Raw genomic sequence first — 10277 nt, forward strand, 5'->3', positions numbered from 1 at the left:
ATTCAGGCATTTGGAGCCTGCTTTAAGCACTCTAATTTGTTCAAAGTAATTGTACCGGCCCACAACAACACTCGATGAAGAGCACTGAAGCAGGTTTAAATAGGAGGAATATATAAAAAATACATTGTATTAATTATATATAAGAACTCCACCGGTAATACGCTTACATACATAAGGTAATGTACATACCACAATTATAGTTGTACTACCCGTATGAAGCACAAATTCAACTACGAACCCGCAACAACTTTAATATACGCTATTGGAGCTGGAATTACCGCGGCTGCTGGCACCAGACTTGCCCTCCAATAGGTCCTTGTTAAAGGATTTAAAGTGTACTCATTCCAATTACAGGGCCTCGGATATGAATCCTGTATTGTTATTTTTCGTCACTACCTCCCCGAACTGGGAGTGGGTAATTTGCCTTCCTTAGATGTGGTAGCCGTTTCTCAGGCTCCCTCTCCGAAATTGAACCCTGATTCCCCGTTACCCGTTGCAACCATGGTAGTCCTAGATACTACCATCAAAAGTTGATAGGGCAGACATTTGAAAGATCTGTCGTCGGTACGAGACCATACGATCTGCAAGTTATCTAGAGTTCAACCAATATAACGATCTTACGATCGCTTGGTTTTAGCCTAATAAAAGCACACGTTCTAAAAGGTCCGTGTTTATTTTGCATGTATTAGCTCTATACTGTGCTTCGTGCCAGTGAACAACAGACCATGCAAGTGCGTGTTAAAGAGCCTTATAACAACTTCATTTGATAACACTGGTAGACACATAATTTGTGACATGAAAATTCTTAGGTGGGTTGTAGACTAACGGTGTCCCAATCGGTTACGTGTTCAATGCTTGGATAGCAAAACCTTTCTGAGTTAACCTTCTTTTACGTTTATTAAATTACTGATTTATTACAGATTTTTAGATACAATGTCTAGGCAGTGCATAAATAGTGCGAACATTTTTTGTTATGTGTGCGGAGAACAAAACGCTTATGAACTGTATTTTGGTGTTAAAGTTGGGGACCAAGACAAAGCATAGGCCCCTCATATCTAATGAAAAACTTGTGTAACATTGTTAACAGCAGGGTTAAAAGGTTCCAATCGTTAAATGCCCTTTGCAGTACCAATTGTTTGGAGAGAACCTAAAGATCATTTTACAGACTGCTATTTTTAATAATAAAGGCATTGGTTAAGTACTTTAATTTATCAGCTTTAACCCATATAAGCCCAACTTTTTTCTAGAAAAATTTTGAAGGACATAAAGCAATTTGCGGTTAGCTATGAGACACCAGTAAGCAAGCGCTTAAGACCTTTTATTATTTCTCTCGTAGTTTTTGAGAAAATAGCCGCCCCAAAAATGGGGCGCTGGCCACACCAGGGAGCACAAGAAATATACTATGTAGTTCAGTTAATATAAGATGTGATTTCAATTTTATTAAAGGAAATTATAAATTTAATTCAGATTCCACTTTTTAATTGATTGAATTAAAATAAATATAAATAAAATTATGAATGAAAAGCCTCAAAACAGTTTGTGTGACATCCAACATCACATTTTCGACACTTTTTAGTTGTGTTTTTATGGCACATTGCACATCTTATTTGAGTTGCATTTGAAATTATTATGTGGCCTTGACCATCAAGGCGAACTCCGTCTGGAACTCTACGTCTTTTGCAACGAGGCTTCAAGGGGCGACCCATTGTACGTGGAATTGAGTATTTTATCGCAAATAGAAACATCAATAATGAATATATTTACCAAGATATGTAGTAGTTATTACTCTGATAAATGCAATATAGTCTAATGAACGATTCTTTTGACCATTTGGAGACAGTTTATAAAGTTGAAACGCATTGTTCACGGATACGTTCAAAGGCCACATCGTCAACTGCCAGTACCACTTTTTACGATTGATACTGATTCGATAACATCCCACATTCTGATCTAGTCGGTCAGTACCGCCCATACATCTATTGTACTGCTGGATACATAATGGTTGTGGAATATCTATCTTTTTCTTTTGACTGCTTGACCATCGTTGAGCCGATCCCAGAGGTAGTACTCCTTCGGCAGAGGAGGCCAAAGTAACTACGTTGTTGTCATTATAGCGAACTAGCGTAATACCTGATTTCTTATCAGTAATCTGATGATAGCTACCCCTCGGTTTGGATTTTATGCTTTGAAGTGACTCCAAAGGTGCTTTTTCGACGCGATTTGCTCGAATAGTGCCAGTTCCCTGATGTCCACATCCCTTCAGTGCTGTTAGCAAACGAAGTGACGTGAAAAAATTATCGATGTAGACGTGGACTTTGAACCCATTTGGTAGATTAGACAGCAAATTCGTAACAACGGACCCACCAACTCCTAGCTCGGGATTAGTATTACCGGTGGAGGCTCCTTGATAAGGTTCAGCTTGAATCAAATACCCTAGGCGAGTTGCCATGCACCAAATCTTATAACCAAATCGGATTGGTTTTCCATGGATATGTTGTTTTGTGCTATGGTGGCCGTAATATGGTACCATGGATTCATCTATACTTACATTCGTAAAGCGCGGAAAATATCTCATCCAACTTGCGTTAAGTTTATCCCACAATGGGCGAACCTTTGTAAACTTATCTCCCTGATCTAATAATGTATTGTCGCTTACGTGCATATATTTCAAAATTTGCTCGAACCGAAATCTTGTCATAGAGTTGGCAACGCCAGGGTGATATGTATCAGCACCTGTGTCCCAAAACATTCGCTGTCTTGCATAGGAACAAAAGCCACTCAACAAAAATATAGCAATTACAAGACGCATTTCTTCGCGCGTTACGTCAAAGTGGTCGTTCCCCTCGTAAACGGCATACTTTTTCGAGTTAAGTACTATCAAGTCTACTAACTCGTCATCATAAAATAGTTCAAACCACTCCACAGGGCTCCGAGAGTCGTTGAGAAAGTCAGGTTCAGTCCAAGTTTGCCTCTCATATGTTGAAAGATCCTTGTCCTCCCACTCTCTATCTTGCGAAGGTTTTTTCTTTGATTTTCTCACTTGGGCTTGATTCCGAATTTCTAGGTCAGATAAAGGAACATTGTCATCACTGTCGTCCGAATCAGACTGATTTTCCCGCCCAACAAATTCATGCTTCAATCCACCACCACCTTGTCTAACTATTTGCAACTGGCCTTCAGCTCGTAGCTGATTTCCAGAGAGATGATTAAAGTTTCCTGCTTCGGCGTCGTCTCCGTCACTGTCACCATCACTTAGCATGTGATTTTCAGAAGGGCAAATGTAAACAGAAGCATTTATAATATCTTCTTCATTCTCCAATATATCGACTATGTCAGCAACAGTTAACCTGAATAGTGAGTTTCAGTTATGAAATTTCCGTAAAATATAAAAAAAGCAGAAAAAAAGGAATCGGAAAGAAAAAATGTGTCATACATTTACTGAAAATTAACAAATGTGAACAAAAAGTTTATAAAAAAACATGTGGGCATATGTGCTCAGCGCCCCAAAAATGGGGCGTCACAAAATATCTCTTACAAAACTTCACAGAACCAATAAAAACCACTTTTGACTTTACTTTTCCACTCAACAAAGATAAATTTATAAACTTTAACAAAAAAATATCACAACTTGAAGATATAACAACATAAGCTTACTTATTATTTCGCGACATCGTAAATTGTACAAAACACCAAATTTCTTTCACACGTTTGAAAAACAAAGTGAGGTTATGGTGAAAACAAAACACATGATAGTGTTGCCGCACAATCTAAAAATATGTAGCTAAAGGATTTTGTGGTAATAGACAATCACGTTTTTTAATAACTAAAATAAACTAAGCGTTTTAAAAATGGGGGGCTGGGATTATATGGGTTAAGACCTGTCAAAAACAGTGAACAACTTCCTATTTCAAAAGCACGAGAATCTTGGAGTCACCAGTAACACCTGCACATGCTGCTCTTTGTATTCCCTTTAATTTTTTAATGTTGTATTGTTTGTTTAGCGCTGGCCACCATACCAGAACTCCATATGTAAGTATAGGTCTGATGACAGCCGTATATCTTCACATGATTATACTAGGTTTGAGGCCCCAATTCTTGCTGAAGATTCTCTTGCAAGTATGCTTTATTTATTATCTATATATATAAAATTAAGTGGAAAAACTTCCTGTTCGCATACTCCTCCTAGACGGCTTGCCCGATTTCAATGAAATTTTCAGGGGTGATTGAGGTCCGTTTGGAGGGTGCACATAAGAAATTTAATGGGTGTATCATTGCACGTTTTGCAAAAAAAAAAAAAAGATACATCCCGCCTATACAAATTCTCCTGAAATAATGTTTTGCCGATAGATTGGCAGTCTTGTCAAATGCCTTTTACTAATAAACAGAAACAACTGGCAGATGTTTACAATTAATAAAAAAAAAAACACTGACATCGCATGTTGATCGTTTTTTCCTGAATTGATTCGATTGTTCAAAATCGCATTGGACCGCATGCCGTCTGATAACCATCGAATCGTCATCAGAGCAGACAAAATGCCGATGGGGCAGCATGCCAGACGATTCAACGCACCAACAATCGATGAGTTGGTAATCGTTGGTGAACAGTTTGAATCGCGAGATATTGTACTGCACCGTAGAAACGAACAACTTCAGCGTGTTTCCGAGCTACACCGTAGTTATAATGCATTACAGTATCCGATATTATTCTGGAGAGGTGATGACGGCTATCACATCAATATGCGATTGATAAACCGAAGAAATGTTACTACCGATTCAATATTTTGTGTATTGTTCATTTATAGCCAAAGAAACACCAAAAAAACTCAGTACAAGAAGACAACTACATCCTGAAATGTCGCAAGCTTTTCCATCAGTATTTAGTTGATATGTATGCGAAGATCGAGACCGAACGTGTCCACTTTATTCGATTCAACCAAGCGAAATTGCGTTCTGAAGAGTACATCCATTTGAGAGATGCCGTGATGAATGATGCAAATGTGAATAGCATTGGACGTCTGACAATATTGCCAGCCACATACATCGGCAGTCCGCGCCATATGCACGAGTATACGCAAGATCCGATGTCGTATGTGCGCCATTACGGCAGTCCGGATCTGTTCATAACGTTCACGTGCAATCCCAAGTGGAATGACATCAAATGCCATTTGTTCCCCGGTCAATCAACAACTGATCGTCCCGACTTAACAGCACGTGTATTCAGGAAAAAGCAAAAAGCAATGATGGATTTAATTGTGAAACTTCGTGTTTTTGGAGAAGTTCGATGCTGGATGTACTCGATCAAATGGCAGAAAAGAGGATTACCGCATGCACACATCTTGATTTGGTTAGTTCGAAAAAATACGACCAGATCAGATTGATAAAGTCATCTCAGCGGAAATTCCAGATGAAGCAATCGACCCACAATTGTTCAACGTTGTAACAAAAAACATGATCCACGGCCCTTGCGGCGCTATTAATCCAACGTCACCATGCATGATTGACAATAAGTGTTCAAAGCGCTATCCTAGAGCTTTAGTTGATGATACAATCACTGGAAATGACGGATATCCATTATATCGGCGTCGATCCGCTGAAGATGGCGGTAATTCAACGGTCATAAAAGTTCGGAATCAAGACGTTGATGCACATCAATGTAGAATATTGCAACTCTGTCAAATCGATCAAATACATCTGCAAATACGTAAATAAAGGCAGTGATATAGCAGTTTTCGGAGTGGTTATCAGAGAATAGATGAAATTCAGCAATACCAAATGGGCCGTTATATAAGCAGCAATGAAGCGGTATGGCGCATTTTATCGTTCCCAATACATGACCGGCATCCCGTTGTTCTTCATTTGGCAGTTCATCTCGAAAATGGTCAACGCGTTTACTTCACTGCAGACAATGTAAAGGGTGATTTTTTAAGAGCTTGATAACTTTTTTTTAAAAAAAAACGCATAAAATTTGCAAAATCTCATCGGTTCTTTATTTGAAACGTTAGATTGGTTCATGACATTTACTTTTTGAAGATAATTTCATTTAAATGTTGACCGCGGCTGCGTCTTAGGTGGTCCATTCGGAAAGTCCAATTTTGGGCAACTTTTTCGAGCATTTCGGCCGGAATAGCCCGAATTTCTTCGGAAAAGTTGTCTTCCAAAGCTGGAATAGTTGCTGGCTTATTTCTGTAGACTTTAGACTTGACGTAGCCCCACAAAAAATAGTCTAAAGGCGTTAAATCGCATGATCTTGGTGGCCAACTTACGGGTCCATTTCTTGAGATGAATTGTTGTCCGAAGTTTTCCCTCAAAATGGCCATAGAATCGCGAGCTGTGTGGCATGTAGCGCCATCTTGTTGAAACCACATGTCAACCAAGTTCAGTTCTTCCATTTTTGGCAACAAAAAGTTTGTTAGCATCGAACGATAGCGATCGCCATTCACCGTAACGTTGCGTCCAACAGCATCTTTGAAAAAATACGGTCCAATGATTCCATCAGCGTACAAACCACACCAAACAGTGCATTTTTCGGGATGCATGGGCAGTTCTTGAACGGCTTCTGGTTGCTCTTCACCGCAAATGCGGCAATTTTGCTTATTTACGTAGCCATTCAACCAGAAATGAGCCTCATCGCTGAACAAAATTTGTCGATAAAAAAGCATTTCGAACCGAACACTGATTTTGGTAATAAAATTCAATGATTTGCAAGCGTTGCTCGTTAGTAAGTCTATTCATGATGAAATGTCAAAGCATACTGAGCATCTTTCTCTTTGACACCATGTCTGAAATCCCACGTGATCTGTCAAATACTAATGCATGAAAATCCTAACCTCAAAAAAATCACCCGTTACAACAGAGCGCAGCACGACCACCGCGGACAACACTAACTACCTTTTTCGAGTTGTGTGAAAACGATGAATTTGCAAGAACATCGCTATATTCCGAAATACCACAATATTTCACTTGGAATCCTTCATCGAAAACATTTCAACGACGAAAGCAAGGGGAGCGTGTTGACGGTTATCCAAATGTCCGTAAAACCGATGCCATAGGACGCATTTACACCATCCATCCGAACAACGCCGAATGTTTATATTTGCGTCTACTATTAGTCAACGTGCGCGGACCAAGATCATTTGATGATTTGAAAACTGTTAACGGTCAGTTGTGTGCGAGGTATCGTAAAGCATGTCAGCGATTGCATTTGTTAGAAGATGATATGCATTGGGACACCGCACTTCATGACGCATCACTCACATCTCATCCAAAACAAATACGCGTACTATTCGCCATAATAATATCTACATGCCTTCCGTCAAATCCGCAAGAACTGTGGAATAAGTACAAAGACTGCGTGACCGAGGACTTATTAATTTTGGCGTGTAGTCGAGCATCGGACGCAGACTTGCTATATACATTACAAATGTGTAATGATGCTTTGATATTAGTTGAAGATCTGTGCCTTACAATTGCGAATAAGGCATTAACGCAACTTGGCATAGCTGCGCCCAATCGTTCAGCGATTGATATGCTTGACCATGAGCTTCAACGTGAACAACAATACGATTGCAATGAATTGCGTGCTTTCATACAAGCTAACATTACCAAATTGAATATTCAGCAGAAAAATGCTTATGATAAGATTATACGAGCGGTTGACAATAACGCCGGTGGATTCTACTTTCTGGATGTGCCCGGTGGTACAGGGAAAACGTTTCTGACCTCTTTAATTCTTGCTACTATGCGGTCACAGCAGAAATTGCGCTGGCAATTGCTTCGTCAGGCATCGCTGCTACTCTACTTGATGGCGGCCGAACAGCACATTCTGAGTTGAAATTACCGTTGAACATCTAAGTCGTTGAAACACCAACGTGCAACATATCGAGGAATTTAGCAATGGCAAAAGGTTTGCAAGGAGCTGGAATAGTTCTATGGGATGAGTGCCCAATGGCTAACAAAAAGTCATTAGAAGCATTCAACAGAACAATGCAAGATTTACGCCAAAAGCAACAACTTTTTGGCGGAGCATTAGTCTTATTATCCGGCGATTTTCGGCAAATTTTGCCAGTCATTCCTCGATCAACTCCTGCCGACGAAATAAACGCATGTTTAAAATCGTCAGTTTTGTGGAGACATGTTCAAAGGCTGACTCTTACCATCAACATGCGAGTCCAATTGCAAAATGATCGATCCGTAGCGGCGTTTTCGAAGCAGTTGTTGGACATTGGCGAAGGCAAAATACCAATCGATGATACCAGTTTGATCACATTGCCGAACAACTTAGGTACACTTTTACAATCGAAAGAAGAATTGATTGAAAGTGTATTTCCGAATATTGTTGTACACGTCAACGAAATCAATTTTGCCATTCAAGAAAAACTGCCAGGAGAAGCTACAACATATACATCGATTGAATAGCGTTTTGAATCAAGATGAAGTAGTCAATTATCCAACTGAATTCTTTGGATCCCCCCGGTCTGCCACCGCATCGTTTGGTCCTGAAAGTCGGTTCACCCATTATACTTCTACGAAATCTGAAGCCACCGACTTTGTGTAATGGCACAAGACTTTCAGTCAAAAAATTGTGGCAAATTTGGTTGAAGCAACAATACTAAATGGCAAGGAGCAGGTGAAGTTGTACTCTTACCACGCATTCCCATGATTCCAACGGACATGCCGTTTGAATTTAGCGCTTGCAGTTCCCAGTACGTCTTGCCTTTGCGATGAATATCAACAAAGCGCAAGGGCAAACGTTTCAAGTGTGCGACGTCAATTTGGAAGAACCGTGCTTCTCCCACGGCCAATTGTTCGTCACATGCTCGAGAGTAGGAACACCAAGGTGCTTATTCATTTACGCGCCAGGTGGACAAACCAAAAATGTTGTATACCAATATGTTTTATAAATGTTTTATAAATAAGTAACAGTTTTACAACAATAAATAAAACACAAAGTAAAAACCCTTAAGAGTTTTAATCGATTTAGGTGTAGCGAAGTGCACAGGGTAACAGCTAGTTTTTTCTATATTTATTTTCCAGGACAGTTTGGTGTTAATCTCCATCCTCAAGTTTTTAGCTGTGGGGGATAGAGAGAGTGTTGTACCGTTTAGTACCAGAAGTTGAGACTGAGGGATTTTGGTTCTGCGTGTGAATAGCATCAATTCTGTTATGTTCGGGTTAACACTTACTCCATTGTTCTCAGCCCATAGGTTTAATCTTCGTAGTACTCTTTTCATAATCTCGCTGACTGCTGAAGGAAACATACCTGATACCAACAACACTATATCATCCGCATATGCTACTGCTTTCACTCCTCCGCCGTTCAAATGGAGTAATATTTCGTTCAGGGCTACAACCCATAGAAGCGGGGAGAGGATCTCTCCTTGAGGCGTCCCACTACTCAAATAACTTCTTTCTGTTGCAGCGCCGTTAACTTCTATATTATTGAAGGCGCCATCTATGTCTAGAAATGCAGCCATGGTGTGTTGTTTGTATTGTAGCTATTTTCAATTACATTGTTGGGACTTAACTTATCCGCATTGATTGTTCTAAAATGTAAGTCTATTAGCCTTTCTAGTACTTTCAGCATAAAGGAGGTGAGGCTTATAGGTCTAAAATCCTTGGCATTATCGTGTGTTCTTCTGCCTGGTTTTGGAAGGAGCACTACTTTAATTCTATTCCAATTTCTTGTGATGTAAAATAGTTTAATGCTAGCTTTGTATATATTTTCAAGCCTTAGAACCATTGCTTCTACCAGCTTTTGCAGTATTATGGGCATAGTCCCGTCTGGACCTGCCGCTATGCATGATGAGAAACTATTTATGGCATATTTGATTTTGCTTTTGTCTACTATCTGGCCTCGGTAATCAGCTGCATTTACCGGGGGTTCTGGTTAAAACCTTGTTAAAGGCGTTTGCTGACTCCTGGCGAAGTGCTCGGTGGGTACTGCGTTGCATACTTTCAGAGCTGGACCGTTTTCGTTCATTCGGAGGACATGATCTAGTCAGCGTATCCGCTGTCTTTTAATTCGCTGAACTATGTTAATATCGTCGTATATCTCAAACATCTCATCGTTCCATCGAATGCGATATTCGCCGTGGCCATCGCGCAAAGAACCATAAATCTTTCGAGAAGAAGTTTCTCTCGAAAACTCGTAACGTCGGCTCATCAAATGTTGTCATCGTCCATGGCTCTGCACCATATGCAGGGCGGGTATAATGAGTGGCTTATAGAGTTTCGTTTTTGTTCACCGAGAGAGCAGTTTACTTCACAATTGCCTACTT

The sequence above is a fragment of the Bactrocera dorsalis genome, chromosome 6 (genome assembly GCF_023373825.1).
Source record: "Bactrocera dorsalis isolate Fly_Bdor chromosome 6, ASM2337382v1, whole genome shotgun sequence".
Taxonomy (NCBI): domain Eukaryota; kingdom Metazoa; phylum Arthropoda; class Insecta; order Diptera; family Tephritidae; genus Bactrocera; species Bactrocera dorsalis.